At 44.9% G+C, this 20712-nt stretch overlaps 1 protein-coding gene and 1 long non-coding RNA gene across 8 annotated transcripts in view; both read right to left on the bottom strand.

Moving 5' to 3' along the window:
• Nucleotides 1–17223, bottom strand: part of RC3H1 (ring finger and CCCH-type domains 1) — a 97631-nt gene extending 80408 nt beyond the window's left edge. For all 7 annotated transcript variants that reach the window (XM_032806082.2, XM_075067920.1, XM_032806080.2 and 4 more), the window contains exon 1: nucleotides 16695–17223. The gene's annotated coding sequence lies outside the window, so the exon portion shown is untranslated. The remainder of the gene's footprint in view (nucleotides 1–16694) is intronic.
• Nucleotides 1–20712, bottom strand: part of LOC116839862 (uncharacterized) — a 374064-nt gene that overhangs the window by 158104 nt on the left and 195248 nt on the right. The gene's annotated exons all lie outside the window — the stretch shown is intronic.

The following is a 20712-nucleotide window of genomic DNA, read 5'->3' as shown; positions in this document are numbered from 1 at the left end:
CTGGAGCAGAGGATTAGGGTGCGGGGGCTGAGGGGTTCATGATGCAGGAGGAGGCTCAGGGCTGGGGCAGAGGACTGGGTGTGGGAGGATGACAGCTTTGGCTGGGGCTGAGGGGTTTGGGGCATAGGAGAAGCTCAGGGCTAGGGCAGAAGGGCAGGGTAAGGGCAGTCTGCCTTGCCATTAGTGGTTCTGGGCACTAGGACCCTGGGGCAGCAGACAGCAGTTGCTGCGGAGAGCAGGCCTCCACCTAGGAATGTGCTACTCCAGCAGCACAATCAGGCAGGGAAGAGGCGCGCACTGCTCTCTTTCGGGCAGGGACATCGGAGGGGGGAGAGAAGGAACCACGGGGATGGGAGGGCGTGGCAGGTGAGGGCCGGGCCCTGTTCCAGGCAGGGATGTGGCAGGGCGGAGGGAAAGACCCACAGGGGTCCAGGCCCGCTCCAGGCAGGGCCAGGGAGAGACCCAGTTCCATATATTGCTGGAGCTCAAGCACCACAAAATTATATAACCCACCGCCAATCCCTCTGGGGTTTGGCCCTGCTGAAATACAGTACACACTGCACTGTACTCCAAAGGAGAAGGTTGGATAGGATTCCTGGACATACACACATCTTTAGCCATCCCAGGACCCCTCCACCTCCTCTGACCTTCCTTCCCCCACCCCCTTCCCTGCTGTTTTTTGTTTGACTTTTTGTCTGACTCTGGTTTTCTTTTAATAAAAGAATTGCGTTGGTTTGAAAGCAATTTTTATTCTATTAAGTGAAAGCAAAAAGAGCACTCCAAAGCAACATACAATTATGTTAAACCCCCTTATTGCATCATCATGTGCACCAACCACCTCCTAGCATTACAAGCACTGCAATCCCAAGCACAGCAACAAATATTAGTGGCTTTCAGCTTCAAACTGCTGCCTCAAGGCATCCCTGATCCTTATGGCCCCGTGCTGTGACCCTCTAATAGCCCTGGTCTCTGGCTGTTCAAACTCAGTCTCCAGGTGCTGACCTTCTGTGGTCCAGCCCGCAGAGCTTTCACTCTTCCCTTCACAAATATTATGGAATGTACAGCACACGGCTATAAGCAAGGAATATTGTCATCGTTCAGGTCCAGCTTCCCACAGAGACCACACCATCAGGCTTTTGAACAGCCAAAAGCATCCTCCACAGTCATTCTGCACTTACTCAGCCTGTTGTTGAACCGCTTCTTGCTACTGTCAAGTTGCTGTGTGTATGGCTTCATAAGCTATAGCATTAAGGGGCAGGCGGGGTCTCCCAGGATCACAATTTTGACTTCCCCTATGGTGATCTTCTAGTCTGGGAAGAAAGTCCCTGCTTGCAGTTTCCTGAACAGGCCAGTGTTCTGAAAGATGCATATGTCATGCACCTTTCCAGACCAGCCTGTGTTAGTATCTGAAACGCCCACAGTGATCCATCAGCATCTGGAGAATCACTGAGAAATACACCTTGCGATTAATGTACTCAACGGCTAGGTCATCTGGTGCCAGAACTGGAATATCACCCCCCTGCAGTTATGGAAGCCCATTTGTGCAAAGCCATCCACAGTGTCATGCACGTTGCCCAGAGTCATGGTCTTTTGAAGTAGGATGCGATTAACGGCCCTGCACACTTCCATCAACGCAAGTCCAACCGGTCGACTTTCCCACTCCGAACTGGTTAGCAACCGATCGGTAACAATCTGGAATAGCCAGTTTCAACAGTGCACAGCGCTTCAACGACAGGACAGCCCTCATTCTCATGTCCTTGCGCTGCAGGGCTGTGGCGAGCTCATCACACAGTCCCGTGAATGTGGCTTCCCTCCTCCAAAAGTTCTGCAGCCACTGCTTGTCATCCCAGATATGCACAACGATGTAATCCCACCACTGAGTGCTTGTTTCCCCAAGCCCAAAAGCAGCATTCCACTGTGGTCAGCACCTCCATGAATGTCATAAGCAATCTCGTGTCGTAGCTACTACGCGTGGTAAGATGTCACGCTCCTCTTGCCTTTGCAGTTTAAGGAATAACTACAGTGCCACTCATGACACGTTAATCAGAGTGAGCAGCACATGGGTTAACAGTCCGGGATCGATTCCTGCAACCCAAAGAGGCAGGCTGCGCAGTACACAAATCGTTGAAAGATGGCACCAAATGCAGACAGAAGCACAGGGATTTCTGGGATGCGAAGCAATGCATCACGGGTCACTGGGACAGGAACCAGGATGCCTCAGCCTTCCCACAAGTCTTAGCAGTAGAAGAGAAAGAGATGCTCTATGGGACAGCTGCCCAGAAGGCACTGCTCCAAATACCACTGCAAGTGTCACAAGGCAGCTGATTGTGTGCAATTGCTGGTGCTGTAATTTTGCCAGGGTAGATGTGCCCTGAACTTTTTGCTGCACTACTTCCTTTCTTTTTAATTATTTCTTCAGCAGGCAAGTAGGAGAATGAGTCGTACACAGGAAGGGCAACCAGAGTAGTGGCCTCTAGTTTAACCCTCCAATCCGTTCTGTTAAACCAGTTCAACCTAGTCTAAATTGGTCTTTCATGTTTCAGATTAACAGCTGTGGCCAAAGCAGCAACCAGGGAGTATGCCATGAACAATATTCACTACCTTAGCTTCCTCTCTGGAGAGGGTGAGATGATATTCAAGATGCCACAAGAGACAGAGGCCAGTGTCCCACAGTTGCTCAGAAGACCACATTCGTCTTCCACAATGTATTTCTGCTTTTTTCCAATAATAGAGCTATCTGAAGTACCATATATACCAGTTCATAAGCCCATTTTTTATTTTTTATTTATTTAAGTAAAAAAGGGAAGCACCAGAGAAGGGGGGAGCAGGCTGCAGCCACGCCACCCAGCCCAGCCCGACCCGCTGGAGCAGGCTGTGGCCGCGCCACCAGAGACATCCTCTCCAGATATGGTGGGATGGGATGGGGAGAGTGTGAAGGTCCCAGGCTAGGGGTGGGGTCCTGTGGGAGGTGGTCACAAAAAATTTCCCCACCAGTTGCTGTCCCAGCCTGTCAGGGTAAGCAGCTGGCACACTGGGACACTTTGTTTACTTAGGTTTACCTCCACACCCGTGAACACTTGAGGTAAACAAACCATCTCAGCCCGCCAGCTGTTTATCCTCATGGCCTGGGAGCCAAAGTTTGCTGACCCCTGAATTACAGGGTCAGCTTATGAACAGGTCAAAATTTTTCCATTTTTACTTATCCATCTGTGAGGGTGGGGGGTGTTTGCCTGCTTATAAGCTGGCTTGTTAATAATCAAGTATATACGGTTATTTTAAGCTGCCAATGTGATGCAATTAATAGGCAACATGCCATCTCTGTTGCCTGCAATAGATATTAGAATCTATTATTGGCTAAACCTAGCAGAAAACAGCTGAGGGAGCATCAGGTAGGCTGGCAAACAGGAGGAGAAAGAAGAGATAAGAAAGAGGAGCAGGAACAGAGCAATGGAGTAGCGGTTCCCAAACTTTTCCAATCGCGCCGCCCCCTTACCCAGTCTGTGCCTACTGCAATAGAGGTAGAGATCAATGGAGTCAGAAGAGTTAACCCATTAGAAATAGCGCCTGTTGTCAAACAAAAAAGCACCATCTACGAAAGTGTCAATTCAGGGATTGGAAAAAGGCAGGAGAGACAGTGATCTACTTCCTAGACACTACAGTGCAAATAAGCAGTGGTGACATAACCACCCTATACTGGAAACCTACTGACCGCTATACTTAGCTACATGCCTCCAGCTTTCATCCAGGACACATCACACGATCCATTGTCTACAGCCAAGCTCTAAGATACAGCCACATTTGCTCCAATCCCTCAGACAGAGGCAAAGACCTACAGGATCTCTATCAAGCATTCTTAAAACTACACTTCACCAAGTGGGTATTGAAGAAACAGACTGACAGAGCCAGAAGGATACCCAGAAGTCACCTACTACAGGGAAGGCCCAACAAGGAAAACAACAGAATGCCACTAGCTGTCACCTACAGTCTCCTCTCCAGCGCATCATCAAGGATCTACAACCTATACTGAAGGACGATCCCTCACACTCTCAGACCTTGGAAGACAGACCAGTAATCACTTACAAACAGCCCCTCAAGCTGAAGCAAATACTCACCAGCAATTACACACCACACAACAACACTAACGCAGGAACGAATCCCTGCAACAAACCTCGCTGCTAACTGTCTGCTTATCTATTCAAGGGACACCATCGTAGGACCTAACCATATCAACAACACCAGAGACTCGTTCACCTGCACATCTACCAATGCGATATATGCCATCATGTGCCAGCAATGTCCCTCTGACATTTACATTGACCAAACCAGACAGTCTCTATGCAAAAGAATAAATGGACACAAATCTGACATCAAGAATTATAACATTCAAAACCCAGTAGGACAACACTTCAATCTCCCTGGACAAACAGACTTAAAAGTGGCAATTCAATTAAAAAAAAAAAACTTCAAAAAACACAGACTCCAGTGAGAAACTGCAGAACTGGAATTAATTTGCAACATCAAATTAGGCCTGAATAAAGACTAGGAGTGGATGGGTCACTACAAAAACTAATTTCCCCCTACTGAGTGTACATCTACACTACCCGCCAGATTGGAGGGTAACGATCGATCTATCAGGGATCGATTTATAAATCAATCCCCAATCTCTCTCTTGTCAACTGCTGAACTCCAGCTCAGCGAGAGGTGGAAGCAAAGTCGACAGGGGAGCGGCGGCTGTCGATCCCGTGCTGCGAGGACGTGAAGTAAGTGATTCTAAGTCTATCTAAGGTAGGTCTACTTCAGCTACGCTATTCTCGTAGCTGAAATTGCATATTCCCTCCCGCACCCCGCAAGTGTAGACCAGGCCTGATACTCATTTCAAACAGTTGAAAAGAAGGTATGAGCCACCTTAATTATACTGAACTCATTGGCACTACAAAAGTGATTTTTCTTCCCTTGATATTCACCCCTTGTTGTCAACTGTTCAGAATAGCCACTTCCACCTTAACTGAACTGGCTCATTAGCACTGACCCCACAACTTGATAAGGCAACTCCTCATCTTTTCATGTGCTGTGTGTTTATACCTACCCTCTGTGTTTTCCACTCCATGCATCTAATGAAGCGGGTTTTTGCCCACGAAAGCTTACGCCCACATAAATGGGTTAGTCTAAAGGCGCCACAAAGACTCCTTGGTGTTTTCACGTATTTTAAGAGACCATTCAAAGTAGAGGGCCCGTTAATATTTCTGCAGTGATGCATTCAGCTCATAAAATTTATCACTTTGAATCCCTCATTAAGAGGCCTACCAGACTAACTGCTGTTCTCCAGGCTGAGTGTGGAAATATTGATCCTTTGCCCATTTACAAAACAAGAATTCAGGGTTTCCTAAATACTGATTTCCCAAAGCAACAGTATTTGCCTTACATGATTTTGTTGAGTCCTGGAGCTAACCCTAGTTTTTAGAAAGGAGACAGTCCTTCTTGCTATAAACAGCACAGAGAACAGCTGTTTAAAAATCAACATCACATGGAATCCCTTAACAAGAAGCAACACTGCAAATGAGAGAAGTAAGTTTTACAACAAATTAAACCAGTTTTAAACACATATCTTCTCCAAGTACTCTACACTTTACCCCAGATAAGGCAATGGAAAGAGCAGGAGTGGCCAACCTGTGGCTCCGGAGCCACATACGGTTCTTCAGAAGTTAATATGTGGCTCCTTTTATAGGCATCAACTCTGGGGCTGGAGCTACAATGTGCCAGGGGGTGCTTACTGTTCAACCCCTGGCTCTGCCACAGGCTTTGAGCCTACTCCACCCCTTCCCACGCCCTCCCCTGAGCCTGCCATGCCCTCGCTCCTTCCACTCCCCCTTTGAGCCTCCTGCATGCCAAGAGACAACTGCTCCGTGGGTGCGGAGAAGTGCTGATCAGCGGGGCTGCTGGTGGGCAGGAGGCATTGGGAGCCAGGGAAGAGCTTATGGGGCGGCTGCTGACATATTACTGTGGCTCTTTGACAACGTACAGTGGTAAATTCTGGCTCCTTCTCAGGCTCATGTTGGCCACCCCTGAGAAAGAGGATGCAATTTTCTATTCCTCAACATTCACATTTTCTCCTAAGCAAGCACTTCTACTCAAGTTTTATAAGGGTATCCAGAATTTAGCCTTTACTAAGTTAGAAAATTCTTGAACTTCTTTCTTCCTTTACATACACCCTGTATTACTTGTTATTGTTGGGGAAGGGGAAAGGCATTATGCTACTCTTGTTCAAATTATTCAGTCAATATCACTGAAAAAGTAAAATGAATCTAAAATGAGCTAGGAACATTGTCTTCTCTATATTTTTGAAGTACTGGAAAACACTGGGCTCAAGTGACAGCTTCAGCTGCCCTAACACCCTTTAATTTACTGATTCTTGATTTATAGTGCTGCATATCTACTTTGTTTCTCCCTCCACACATCCTCTTAATTTATATATACAGATTTAAGGTAGCCCAGCTCATGCCTTTCCAGAACACTGATTTCAGCAAAACTCCAACTTGTGAAAACCAAGAAATACAGTATTAAGGTAAACCCCCATGCAACCTTGACTCTGACCTCTATAAGCAAATTTCACCTTCAAGAATAGCAATGCCTCCTCTGCTGCACTCCCAGGTAGTACTTCTCCCTGAACAGACAACTTGTATTGATTTTTGTGACCATACAGGACAGTGGAAGTTTTCATATAACGTGTTGTTTGCCCTTCAAGTTCAAAGATGACCATGAAATCAGTGGTTGCTTTACTTTCTGTGAACACTCGAGTGGCTGATCAGGCCAATTGGAGCTTTGAACAGGCTGTGGCACACTGAACAAGAGATGCCACTATGCGTTATTTGATTAACAGTGACCACGCTGCTGTTGTGAGATTTAGGCCATGTCTACACTAGCAAACTGAAAGATCACTCATGTAGCCGCTCTATGCCGACAGGAGAGAGCTCTCTCGTCAACATAAAAAAGAAAAACCCCATCTAAACAAGTGGCAGTAGCTACGTCAGCAGGAGAGCGGCACACACAGGCATTCATCAAGTAGAACAATCATATGTGAGATCTTCCCAGCAGTATGAGTCAGTGTTGAAACACCCCAGGGATAACTTGAGGGAGTCCTTGAAACATTTCTTTCTGCCTCTGAGAGTGCTTTCCTTCAGATCACTGTAAAATATCTTCTTTGGCAGTCAATCCTCTGACATTCTGTTGACATGGCCTGCTCAACTCATATGTGATATCAGAATATGGAAGCTTGGAATGCCTGGTCACATGAGAACTTAAGTGTCTGGAAACTTCTCTTGCCATCTTATCCTGATCAGTTTCCTCAGACAGCCCATGGGGAAGTGATTCAGTTTCATAGCATGGCATGTGTACACCATCCAGGTTTCACATGCATACATGAGAGGTGGCAACATGATGGCTTTGTAGTCCTTCAGTTTTGTTTGTTGACTAATGCCTCTGGCAGGTTATGTGCAAATGTGTGGGAGCCTAAAGGCCACACTCACTTTTGCAATTCTGGCATTGGTTTCATCATCTATGTGAATGTGACAGTGTATTTCCAAGGTAGGTGAACCTGCTGGAAGAATCTGGCCATTCACTGGGATACTAGGTTCTATGTCAGACTTTCCTGGTGCAGACTGGTACATCATTTCTGTCTTCTTGATGCTGAGAGACCAAAGTTGTCACAAGCTGAAGAAAAACAGCTCATTCTGCTGGATGTCAGACTGAGATTTGATATTTGGGAAACAGTCATCAGCAAACCAAAGATCATGAAAGTCACTTCCTGTATTTTTGTCATCACCTGTAGTCTCCTCAAATTGAGGGGCTTGCCATCAGTCCAATATCTGACAACAAATTTTGGTGCGACAATCACATAAGGCGTCTGTAAGCATGGCAGAGAACAACATACTGAAGAGAGCTGGAGCCAACATACAGTCCTGCTTGACCCCATCGATGACTGGAAATGGTTCAGATGACTCATTGTCATCCACAATTTCTGAAACATTGCAATGAATTTCTCCGGACAATATACTCTGCATGCAAAATCCCAACAAGAGGTGGTCTCCAGCTGTGCAGGAATTGGCTGGTCTTGTAGAACTAGCTCATGTGAGTACATATAGTATCTCTGTTGATGCTTCTAAGCTCCAAATATCCTTTCTGCATTCTAAATTATGCTCCCAATACTCTTGGAAATGGTAGCCTGGACAATGAATCTCTACACATCAAGATAACCACTTCACAAACTAAACTACTCTTCAACACATCTTAAAAGCACATATTGCACGATCTGCCACACTATATCAGACCAGTAGTCCATCACATTCTGGCAGTAGCTAGTCACTGATGGCTGAGTGGAAAGTACAAGACCATCCAACAACCATCCAATGTTGCATATGCCAGGGATGAAAAAAATTCCTACTGGACCCCTTGAAGGAGTACAGCTTGTTCATGCAATAGGAACATGTAACTGTCAATCTTTTTGTATCTGACAGTTTGTGAACCCACCCCAACTGCAGTTATTGTTGATTCTGCTGGAAGAGACCAAGACTACAGCAGATTCACTAGTACTAATGAAGTTCATTAAATTCCACCACTGATAAGTTAGATGGGAGTGGCTCTCTAGGTTGGATCTGCAGAAGAGAGGATTTACTACACACGTGTAGCAGTCCTGTGACCATCTCTAGGAGCAGCTAAACATGGAGGGAAGGCCTGGGGTGACCTTCACTAACAGTACGATGACAAAACCAAACCCCAGGAAAAGGGTAGTTTTGATTGCACATTATGTGGGCTGTGTTTTAAAACAGGTTGGAAAAGTTGTCTGCTCACATCATGCTATTAAACGTAAAGATAAACATTATGTGAACACCTAAGAGCTGGTACAATACAAGATGAGTAGAAAAGCTAATAAACATTCACATGCAAGTGTTGCATTCATAACAGACAATTATATTTTCCTATTAACATTTAATGAATTTCTGTCTTCCCTCTTTTCCTCCACCCTCCACTTTCTTCAAAGAAACTATTCCAAAGTTAAGACTAACAGTTTTATTTGGACATAAGCTTTCGTGGGTAAAAAAAAAACAATTCAGTTGCATCTGAAGAAGTGGTTTTTTACCCATGAAAGCTTATGCCCAATTATATGTTAGTCTTCACGGTGCCACCAGAGTCCTCGTTGTTCCTGTGGATACAAACTAATACGACTACCCCTCTGATACTATTCCAAAGTTTGCATAATTCATTACTACTAAGGAGAAATTCACAATATTTTGGGACAAGAGAAGTGTGCTTTTCCTTTTCTAGCTTTCATTTTATCCTATCACAATTTGTATTCTATATAGAAAACATAGGAATTGTCATACTGCACCAGACACTGTAGTCCACCTAATCCTGTTTCCTGTCTGACAGTGGCAGTAGCAGTTACTTAAGAATCACAGTAGGCAGATGCAAGAATCACAGTAGGCAGATGTGATATAATTTATCCAAATGAAGCTCTCATCCTAATCCCTAATAGTTGAACACTAGTTTGAAAACTAGAAGCATGAGGCTTTTTTTATCCCTTCCAAAATTCTGAATGCATGAGTGGGAATATTCTTGTCTATATAAGCATCTAATCTCCCTCTGAATGCTAACTACACTCTTAGCTTCCACAACCTCCCAAAAGCGCTTTTGAAAATCTAAATAAACTATGACAACCAGTTTTGCTGTATCCACTACTTTGATGACACTTTCAAAGCTTTTTAAGAGTTTAGTGAGACAACTTTGCGTTGCAGAAACCATGCAGGTTAGATAGTATATCATAAGATGATCTTTCAGGAGGTTTTACTGTTCTGTTTTTAATGATCATTTCAACAATTTACCAGGTACAGAAGTTTTACCGTTTTTAATTCCGTGGATCACTCCTGGGTACATTTGTTAACTTCCAAGGCATCTATATAGTAGCTGTTTTTAAATGAGATTGCACGTTTTTGCTAGAAGTTCAGCCACTTCATACTTAGGAAGTCATGGATATGCACCATCTGGACCTTACTGAACCTCTTCTAACCTTTCAATCTCAGATAGCACCTCATTTTCACTTTGTCTGAAAGTATACTTATTAAAATGGTCAGGGGTTTTTTAAGTTCATTTAAGGGAGGATCTAGATTGGAATCCTGATCCCGCTTTATATACAGCAAAGTTCAAATAAGATAAATTAAAGATGAGATACTAGCCATCGTGGTAGGTTGGCAGTAGTTCTGAATTCTAACATGGGATCTGCAAGTCCACAAGCAGCTCTAGGGCTCTCAGGTCTTGTCTACACCAGAATAAGCTTCAGTGCTGATAACACTGGTTCAACTCCACCACAAACAATGTTATTTGACTTCAAATTACTATAAGTCACATTAAACTATTTCACTGATGATCACTTTAAAAGAAACATCCAGCCACCATATATCTCATCTACGCTACGAAACTGCACTGGTTCTGAAAATCCCAAACAGTAAGTAGCAGGGAAGTCAATGTTGCCTAAATTTGAATGGATGGTTCCAGGACAGGGGTGGGCAAACTACGGCTTGTGGGCCGGATCCGGCCCATCAGGGCTTTGGATCCAGACCGTAAGATTGCCACCCCTGTGGCGCAGTGGGCACTGTGCCGTTCCCGGAAGTGGCCAGCACCACGTCCCTGCGGCCCCTGGGGGTAGGGGGAGGCAGAGGGCTCCGTGCCCTGCCCTTGCCTGCGGGTACCTCCCCCCCGCAGCTCCCATTGCCCAGGAACAGGGAACCACAGTCAATAACTTTGGGGATGGTACCCGCAGGTGAGGGCAGTGCACGGAGCCCTCTACTTCCCCACCTACCCAGGGATATGGTGCCAGCTGCTTCTGGGAGCGGCGTGGCGCCAGGGGGCCTATCTTAGCCCGCTATGTGCCACTGCCACCCCGGAGCCACTCAAGGTAAGCAGCGCCAGGCCAAACCCCACATCCTAAACCCCTCCTACACCCCTATCCCCTGCCCTGAGACCCCTCCTGCATGCTGCATCCCTTCCTGCACCCCAACCCCCTGCCCTGAGCTCCCTCCTGCACCCTCTCCTACACCTCAACCCCCTGCCCTGGGCCCCCACCCTCCACCCCAACCCCTTGCCCTGAGCCCCTTTCCACATTCTGCACCCCCATCCTGCACCTCAACCCCGTCCTGAGCCCCCTCCCACACACCCCAACTCCCTGCCCCAGCCCTATATTCATGGCCCTGCATGCAATTTCCCCAGCCAAATGTGCCTCTCAGGCCAAAAAGTTTGCCCACCCCTGCTCCAGGACAATAAGCATTTCAAACATGTTTCAATCAATGAGCAACCCTGCGACTGCAGGCTGAAAGTAGTATTAATACCCATCTCTAAAAGAAATAAATAAATAAAAATAATAATAAAAAAAGCTCTCTCTCAATAAGTTATATGAAACACACTCACCTCCCCAACACCCATTCCCACACACACCTACCATATGCTCTTTGGAAGGAAGTAAAGCCAGAAGAGAGGAACGTTCTCTTTCCAGACCATTGCTTTCCATTTCAACATAGCAGAGGGTGACAAAACTTACCAATTATTAGAGAAGATAAATTTTTTTTATATTTTCCATCTACTTCATTTTCTCTCACTCAAAAAGAGCTGAACATTTAAAAAATAAATTTTTGGTCAAATATGAAGCAAGAAATATTTCAGCTTGAAGGATAAACTACAAAGCAGAGGAGTTTATGGATGCTGTTCCGTAACTTCAACTACAGGAGGACACAAGCAGTGTCAGTCTAATAGCATGAAACTGCAATGAACAAATGATCATCCAGAATCTTCATTTAAACAGCAAAACAAGTTCCTCTCACAGCTGATATATGAGTAACAGGGACATTATTTCCTGAACCACTGCAACTGATTCCCAAATACAAGAGGAAGGGAGTGACAAAACACTTATGCATTTGTAATACCACATTGAAACAGGTTAGTGCCTATACAGTTTTACAGACATTAAGACTTCTCCTCAGTTACGTCATTCCACAAGTACAGGAGACATAAGTCATTAATTCCTTTGAAACTACAGTAGTATGAGGTCACTTAAGTTTTACTACACAGGCCACCAATTAAAACAATGGGATTGTGCGCAAAAGATAGTCTGCCCTACCATAGTTCTCAAGACATACTCATGACCACATTGACACTAATAGAAGCTACACCTGGATCAACTCAAAAGGAGAACAGATCTTATAATTCAATGTGTTAAATTTTTTTACTGTACAAAAATTAAGCATGATCAGTCACTATTTATGGACGTCACAACAGTTACCCAAGAATCTCCAGACAATGTGCCCTCCATATAGCTAACCTTAAAGGCCACACTGAAACTTCAAACAGTGCAGAACGCACTTGCTTACTGACTGCCATTTCACACATGAAGCACATCTTTATGCTCCCTTGACTACACTAGTTTCCAGTTCACCGCAAAGTACAGGCTTTGATATACAAGTTTCTTTATGGTTTGGATCCTGTGTATCTTAGGTTAAAGCACAAAAAGAGATGGCTTGAGTATCCCAGTTGATCTCAGCTGTTAAAAGACCAACAATCACTTGCTTTGTACATATAGAGACAATTTTCTGTGGAGTTCATCCACAAACGGAATTTGCTTCCTTCCTCATCTGTCTCCATTGACAGGGGAAGGTTGCAAGGCCTATCTATTTTCTCAGGCTTTTCTTGAAAGTGGTTTGAAAGGGTGGAATAATTTTTATAGAAGGGTTATTGCTCATTGAGGTTGGTTCACTTGCTGAGTTTCAGTATATGGGATAGTTATTTTAAACATACCTAACTGTTACAATAGATTTTTTTGTAAAAATGAAAAATTATTTTTTTTTCCAGATGTTCAAGTCTGGAGTGGAGATGCATACGTGTTTGTGTGATCAATGGTCCAATGGCAATATGGGGGAGAAATTTTCTGGTTCTAAATACTAGTCCTTCAAACACAAGCAGGCTGCAGTATACCAGGCTTTGTGGGGCTAGGGGAAAAAAAACCCACATTGATTATGTTTTTATTTGTCCCTCTTCTACTTTGCAGCTACGTAAAATCATGTTGCAACTGATTTCAGTGATGGTGAGAGAGAAAGGTCAAGATTTGAAATAAAGTTCGGTTAAACCACGTATGGGAGCTTTTGAGTGCTTATCACTTTTGGAAAGTCAGGCCACATATTTGGGAGCCTAACTCTAGGCACTCATTTTTTAAAATTTCAGTCTTATTCTTCATATCATTAGAAAGCTGGGATTTGCAAGCTTTTCAGAGAATGTAAATAAATAAATACCTAGCTCTTATGCTAACTACTGACAGAAAGTGCTATAAACAGCTTTACAAAAGTAGCAAGTATCATTATCCCTATTTTACACCTAATGCATTTAAAGCATTATTTTGCAGTCATTTGTTTTCTAGCTATTAGACAGTAAAATCATGTTGGAACTGACATGGAAAAAATATGGTAATCACAACATGCATAGCTAACAAACAAAAAACTAATTCCTGTTTTCTAATGGCATACAGCACACCTTTTTTTGCAATGATGAGTCATGAGATAATGAACCTTAACACTATCAGTTTGTTAATCTAGCAGTGCTCTTGGGCACTTGTCCAGCATCATATACGTCCGATTGGCAGGATTTGATTTAAATCATTAGTCATCATTAAACATGAATTTCACCTGACACAGAAATCAACAAAAAATATGTTTAACAGTCGGCAAGTGCAGCTTCTCCCACAGCTAACACCTACAGGGACCTGGTGTCACCAGCCTGGTGGCCATGCAGGGAGCACTCTACAGCCCCACTGTCACCTCTCTGCTTGCTCATTCACAGCCAGGTGTACAGGGGCCATCCCCAGAAAGAAGTCATTCATCAGTAGGGCGGCCTCACATAGGGCTGGGAGCTCACCCTCCTCCTCATGGAGTCTGGACCACAGCCTGCCCTGAACATTGTGGCCAGGAGTCAGGCCCATTGGGGGAGCCCCCTGAAGCCCCACTGCCAGCACTACCCTAACACTAATCCCCCTTAATGTCCTGAAACTGTGAAGATTAAATGATTAAAAATAGAAAATACTTAAAAATAAATATTAAACATTCAAATTTAGAAAAAAAAAAAATAATCAACTTCTGCCAAGCCTGTGTATATAGCAAATCCCAGATTGGTGAATTTTTCAAACCTTGCCACCATTTTCAGATTCTTTCCAAATATTTAGACATATGAAAATAAAGCAATTAGTTCAAAATCTTGAGTGTATACATTCTCTTAATTCACCACTACTGAAGAGTGCCAGATTGACAGCATTTGTGATAGAAGGTCTCAATCCAGACAGCTGCTAGGTCATAGGTAACAGGAGTTCAAGTCCCTACAAACTGTCCCATCAATGTTAGCTCAAACCTGGTTTGGAGGACCATCTTTAAATAATTTTGGTCTTCAGCACTTAACTCTGTTAAACCTCTCAGTTAGCAAAACTGGTACTGGTCTGTGTCATGCAGACACTTCAGCCCGCTTCCCAAAGCGTAAGCCATCATTAAGGCCCAGTCTACACTACAGACCTGTAACTACATCGCTCAGGAGCATGAAAAATCCAACAAAGTTATACAGACCCAGTCCCCTCTATAGACAGTGCTATGTCAATGACAGAGCTTCTCTCTGGGAGGTGGATTTACACTACACCAGCACAGCTGCACCAATGCAACATTTTACCGGTAGATCTACCCTTAGTTTCATGCAACTCAGACATTAGATCAGACCTTGCAGTCACTACCAGCCCAGACCAACTTCAAACCAACAATCTAGTACATTTTGTTTTAAATTAAGTTGGTTTTGGTACAAAGTACAAGCAATTTCCTCTTCATCCCCATGAATTTTACTGCTGATCAAAGGTGTTTACTGACAGCAAGTGAAATCAGAGTCCATCAAACAAATAGAATACATGTAACATCTGTGCAAAGGTCCCTCAAAATAACCTGCTAAAGCATCTGCTCTGGAGGAGCCTTTTCTACAGCAGGAATAATAGGCTGAAACAATTTCAGAAGGGGGGGGGGGCGCAAGAGATCATCCCCCTTTGAGGCACCCAGCTCTTATTAACTTCAAAGAAAACTATATATTCACATCAATAGGAGAAATTAAACACTGCATTTCTGGATTGATAATTTAATTGACTGATAAAGATGTGGACCCCAGTCCTGACAACATTCAAGCATGTGCATAACTTTATTCATGTGTTAATAGTCTCAATGAAGTCAATGAGACCATACACAATTAGTTACCCATATGCTCAGGAATTGGCAGGAAGGTTTAAAACAAGATTTATATATCCCTGATGATTGGGAAAAAATAGTTTAGTGGAAAAGGTAGCACACTTCCATGTGTCACAGATACTAGGCATCACTATAGTATTATAAATGTAAAAATAGTCCAATTGTCATCTTACAGAGTGATCAAAGGGTAACATGTCACTAAAAGAGTTAATGGTGAAAAAGTACCATTGCTACTGATGGGGTGAACTAGCTGTTTTAAGATGAACTCATTTTTGCAATTTAAAAGTTTGGCCATTTTAAATTTATCTGAATTACATTAAAATAATGGAAGCACCTTACCAATTGATAAAATGTCACCAATACTTTTTTTCCCCCATAAGTGACTGAAACAAAACAAGTTTTAAAACAACTGTTCAGAAGAAAGAAGTGTATGTGGAAAGAATTTAATGAAGTACCAGTTTATACAAAAAATGTCAGTTTTCCTACTTGTGGGCTCTTAAAATGGCACAGATCTCACTCAATATGGCCTCTGAAGACAATACATCATTTCTGGTTATTCTTCTTTTCTCCCTCCCCCCAAACACATAAGGGTAACTACTCAGTGCTCTGTTTCCTGGCAGGAAATCCTTGCCCCATCTTTTAACTCTGTGTCTAAAGTAATACCAAAGACCAAAACAATGTCAAGTTGTTGGATCTTTTCAGATTTACATTTCTCAAATGCCAGGCTCTCAGTTTCCAGACACACAGAGAAATCACTGGCCAACTTACCCTGAATGTTACCTACAACTCTGATAGGCACCCAAAACAGCAGCAGGCTGACGGGGGGACGGGGGACACGACACAGGCATTTGTAGATATATTTTAAACAAAGCATTCAATGTGTGTCACATCAGCTCTATAAATCCACAGTGGGGGCTGAACCCCTTTGAGGGCAGGAACCGACTTCCCATCTGTGCTGTAAAAGACCTTTATAACTGGGGCTGGGGACTATATTCTCCTTCATACTTCAGACTCTCCCCGCAACCCAAATAGTGTCTTCTCTCCCCACCCCAGAATGACATGAGACCACCCACCTCCCCTAAACCAAGAGCCCCTGGAACTACCACCGCCACTCCTTCTCCAAAGGCAAAGGAAATCATCTCTTTCTCCCGGCCCCCAGCTTTACAGAACCAACCTCCTTGGTCTCCAAGACAGAACAACTCGGAAATGGAGACCGGCTGAAGCCTGAGGCCTAGAGATAGAGGCAGGGACACAGACTAGAGCCCGCTGCAATGACCCCCTGCCACCTGAAAGCCCTGAGTAAGGCAGGGCCAACCCCCGACCCCCACTGGGCCAGGCCGGAGAGACACCACCTCCGCCCCATTGTTCCCCGCACCGAAGCCCAGCACCCGCACTCACCGCACGGCTGGGCTCCCAGCGCAGCTTTTCTCAGCTCCGGGACACGGGGCTGGCCGCAGCACCCACCGCCTCCAGCACCGGCAGCAGAGGCCACCTGGCCGCCGTTCCCTCCTCCCCACGACCAGCTGCTACTGCTGCCTCTGCAGCAGGGGCCATCTTGTGCGTCTGCCGCCTCCCCCCGAGACTGCTCCTCCCTCCCCCAGCCTGCCTGGAGCTTCTTCCCCTTTCTTCCGCCTCCCCTTCCTGGCGCGGGAGGCCGGGCACCGCCAAGGAGGAGAAGAAAGGCAGATCCCCGGCGGGAGTTGCACTGCTCCCCGGCTAGGGACAAATGTTGCTAAACACCCCTACCCCGGCTGCGTGGCTTCGCCCCTCACTCTGCCGCCCCTTCTGGAACAAGCTTGGCTCTAGCCTTTCACAGCCACCCTGCCTGTTCCCCCAGCGACAACCAGGCCCTAGCCCTTTCTGGGAAGCAGACACGCAGGTGAAACCGCCCGGCTACTCCCCCCGCTTCTCTAGCAACAACACCCCCACATACGTATTTCCGAAGGGGGAGGGAGATTAATAGGTGCCCTTCCCCCAACGCTTTCTTTCTCCCTTCTCTCCCAAACGTCACCCACGCTTCTGGGCAGGGGATGGAGAAAAATTAATGGCTCCCCACCCCTTATACTCTAAGGGAACCTTCCATAAGTGAAGGCTTCAGCGGTTAATGTTGTTAGGCCTATACATGCCAAGTGTCCTAGTTTGGGAGAGGTGAGTCCTTGGTTCCCTTAGCAGAAGGACAATGCTGTGACACCTTTTTATACAGCTGTTAAAATAATTTAGAACAAAGGTAAGATATTTCAAGGTCTCCCTAAAGAATTAATTTGTCACATAATACCTGGCACTGCAAACTTGTTTATTTGGGGATTTTAAAGTACTTTCCAAGCATTAATGAAGCCTCACTGCATTAATTAGTTAACAAATGTCCAGAGTTTAGAAGATTTAAACTGCTTTGTAAGAGCTAAATATTATTGTTAACAACACCTGTTTTACAGATGCATAAACTGAGACATGTAAGTTGTGACTTGTTCAAGGACATACTGGCAATAGAAACCAACAGTCCTTACTGCCCAGTCATGTGTTATAAATACTAAACAAATCTGGAGTTCAGTTCTGCGACTGGATCTGTATGATCAGACCCTAGTGCCCACATGGAGTTCCACTGACTTCAATAGGGTCTTCAGACTCATTTTCAGGATCAGGGCCTTATACTATTTAATTTCACTCTAGCCTTTCAGAAAGCTAGTTAAATCACACTGTATTTTAAAATTGTGTACCAATTGCTTTCTTACATAGATGCTTCAGAACTATATTATTATTTATATCATTCCACTCATGGTATTGTGCTAGGCACTCTATAAACAGAACAAAAAGCCACTCTTTGCCCCAAACAACTTACAATTTCAGTATAAGACAAGAGACAACAGATGGACACAGTTCAACAGGTGCTAATAATTGGGTTTGGCAGGATTACATTCTTTAATTAGTAAACAGCATTTTCACACACACACTGACATATTTCCATAGGTAAACCTTCAGAATTTACAGATAGGTAAAGTAAGAAAATTTTGCTTGAGAACTTAGAGTTTCACTTAAGGATAATTACTTTGTATATTTTGACATGCAATGTTGACAATTTGCCTTTTCAATGGTTATAAAGCTGTAACCTCATTGTCAACTGTCAAATAATTATATGATCCACCTATTATTAATTTCCCATAACTATGACAATTTAAATTGATATAAATCTAAACAAAAACCCACAATTTTCTGCAACTGAAAATTTAAATAAAAATAAAAAATGCTTTCAAATAAGTTAATATTATTCCTTAGTTATAAAAACATAAACCTACTATCAGTACAATTTTTTTGGTCAGTGTCAAGCATGATTGGCCTCTGAGAGAGAGAGAAGTCCCATGCACCTGGACTGATCACCTGCTGCCTAACTTACAGGAAGGGACCTTATAAGACAGCTATAGGTGAGTGTTGGCAGTTGCTTTTAGGGAGTAAGAATGCCCCTGCAGGGGCCTGAGTTAGTAAGGAAAGAGACAGGGAGGGAAGAGAGTATTTGGTCTTCCCCCCCAGCCTTTCCCCCAGTGGTGTTTTCCCCCTGCTGACTCAGGGCCCTGTAGGTGCTTTCTCATTTCCCTGCATGCATACACTGACACCCACATACAGCTAATTTCTTCTTTATAAAGCCTAGGTGTCTTTCCTTAAGCCCAACTGGGTAGCAGGTAATCTGTCTAGGGGGACCCTGCTTCCTCTTAAAGGGGCAGTCCTTATGGGACATTCAACTTCTCTGAGCTGAATGGTTCTAAAGGAGTTGTGGACAAACTACAGCCCGCAGGACCGTCCTGCCTGGCCCCTGAGCTCCAGCTGGGGAGCCTAGTCCCTGGCCCCTCCCTCCTGCTGTCCCCCTCCCCTGCAGTCACACCCCTGTGTGGGCTGTGCTCTGGCCTGCCGCTCCCCCTGGGCAGCATGGGGAGCTCAGCTGGCTCTGGCTGGGTGTCAAGGGTGTGAGCTCCTGCTGCTGGTAAGGGGACACGGAGCAGGAGGGTTGGGTAAGAGAGTAGGGATGGTTCTGTGGGACAGTCAGGGAGGAGGGGGCAGTTGGAAGGGGTGGAGGTTCTCAGGGGTGGTGGTCAGGGGATGTGGAACAGGGAGGGTTGGGAGTGGGAGTCCCGGGGGGCCTGTCAGGGGGCGAGGATGTGGATAGGGGTCGGGAGGGCAGTCAGAACAATGAGCAGTGGGGGCAGTTAGGGGCGGGGGGTCCTGAGAGGGGTGGTCAGGGGACGAGGAGCAGAGGGTGGTTGGATAGGGGGTGGGAGTCTTGTGGGGGGTGGCAGGGGTATGGATAGGGGTCGGGCAGTCAGGGGACAAGGAGCACGGGGGGTTGGATGGGTTGGGAGTTCTGAGGGGGGTAGTCAGGGGGTGGGAAGCGGGAGGGGGCAGGGGCCAGGCTGTTTGGGAAGGCACAGTCTTCCCTACCTGGCCCTCCATACAGTTGCACAACCCCAATGTGGCCCTTGGGCCAAAAAGTTTGCCCACCCCTGTTCTAAAGTGTTACCCCTGTGGTAGTCTGTGTTGATATGGGGCCTGAAAAAGTTGTAGTTGTGTACAGCTTAATTAATTATGATAGCATATTTAACCTATTAAATTGTTATGGGGGACTGTATTCATCCCCAGTTCAATATCTAGCCAGCACAGGACTCCATAACCTCCTGAGTACAGGAAATAGAAGGGCTACTTGAGGTTAGAAGTGGTGACCTAGCTCATGTGGAAGTACAATGCTTCATGTAAACAGGAGAAGGCTGGAGACAGCAGCTTGAGAGCTGGTCAAAGAGAGAAGACTAGATAGCAGATAGCCTGAGCCTTGGGTCAAGTCAGATGGTTGTAGGCACAGGGCTAGTAGTATCTGCAGCAGGAGCATACACAGGTGTGGTCTGCATGCAAAAGGATATTGGGAAAGGATTACACTGGAAATCACAGGTCTGCTAGACACTTAAAAATTAGGTCAACCTAGCTAAGTCACTCAGGGCTGTGAAAAGTGTTGCGCCATGGACACTGTAGTTAGGTAAACCTAGACCCTGTTGTACATGTGGTTGCCAACCAACTACCACCTCTTGGAAAGATGGATTAACTACACTGAGGCCTGGTCTACACTACGATTTTATCTTGAATTTAGTAGTGTTAAACCGAATTAACCCTGCACCAATCCATGTTATACCAATATAATAAAAACCAGCAGGATCTTATTAAGAGGGATAAGGCAAAGATGCCACATTTATTGTAAATATAATAATAAAGCAAAAGATAAAAGTAAACAACGTTGTTTGACTACTTATTCCTATTACTACTTATTCCTTATACACACACACACATACATAAAATTAAAAAAAAAAAAATTCCCCTCTCACCCCTTAGGGTGGTATGTGTCTTCCTCAACCTCGGGTCCTCTCCCAGAGGCCTGGGAGTTTGA

This window comes from Chelonoidis abingdonii, chromosome 7 (genome assembly GCF_003597395.2).
Source record: "Chelonoidis abingdonii isolate Lonesome George chromosome 7, CheloAbing_2.0, whole genome shotgun sequence".
Taxonomy (NCBI): Eukaryota; Metazoa; Chordata; order Testudines; family Testudinidae; genus Chelonoidis; species Chelonoidis abingdonii.
This window is presented reverse-complemented; position numbering and strand designations above follow the sequence as displayed.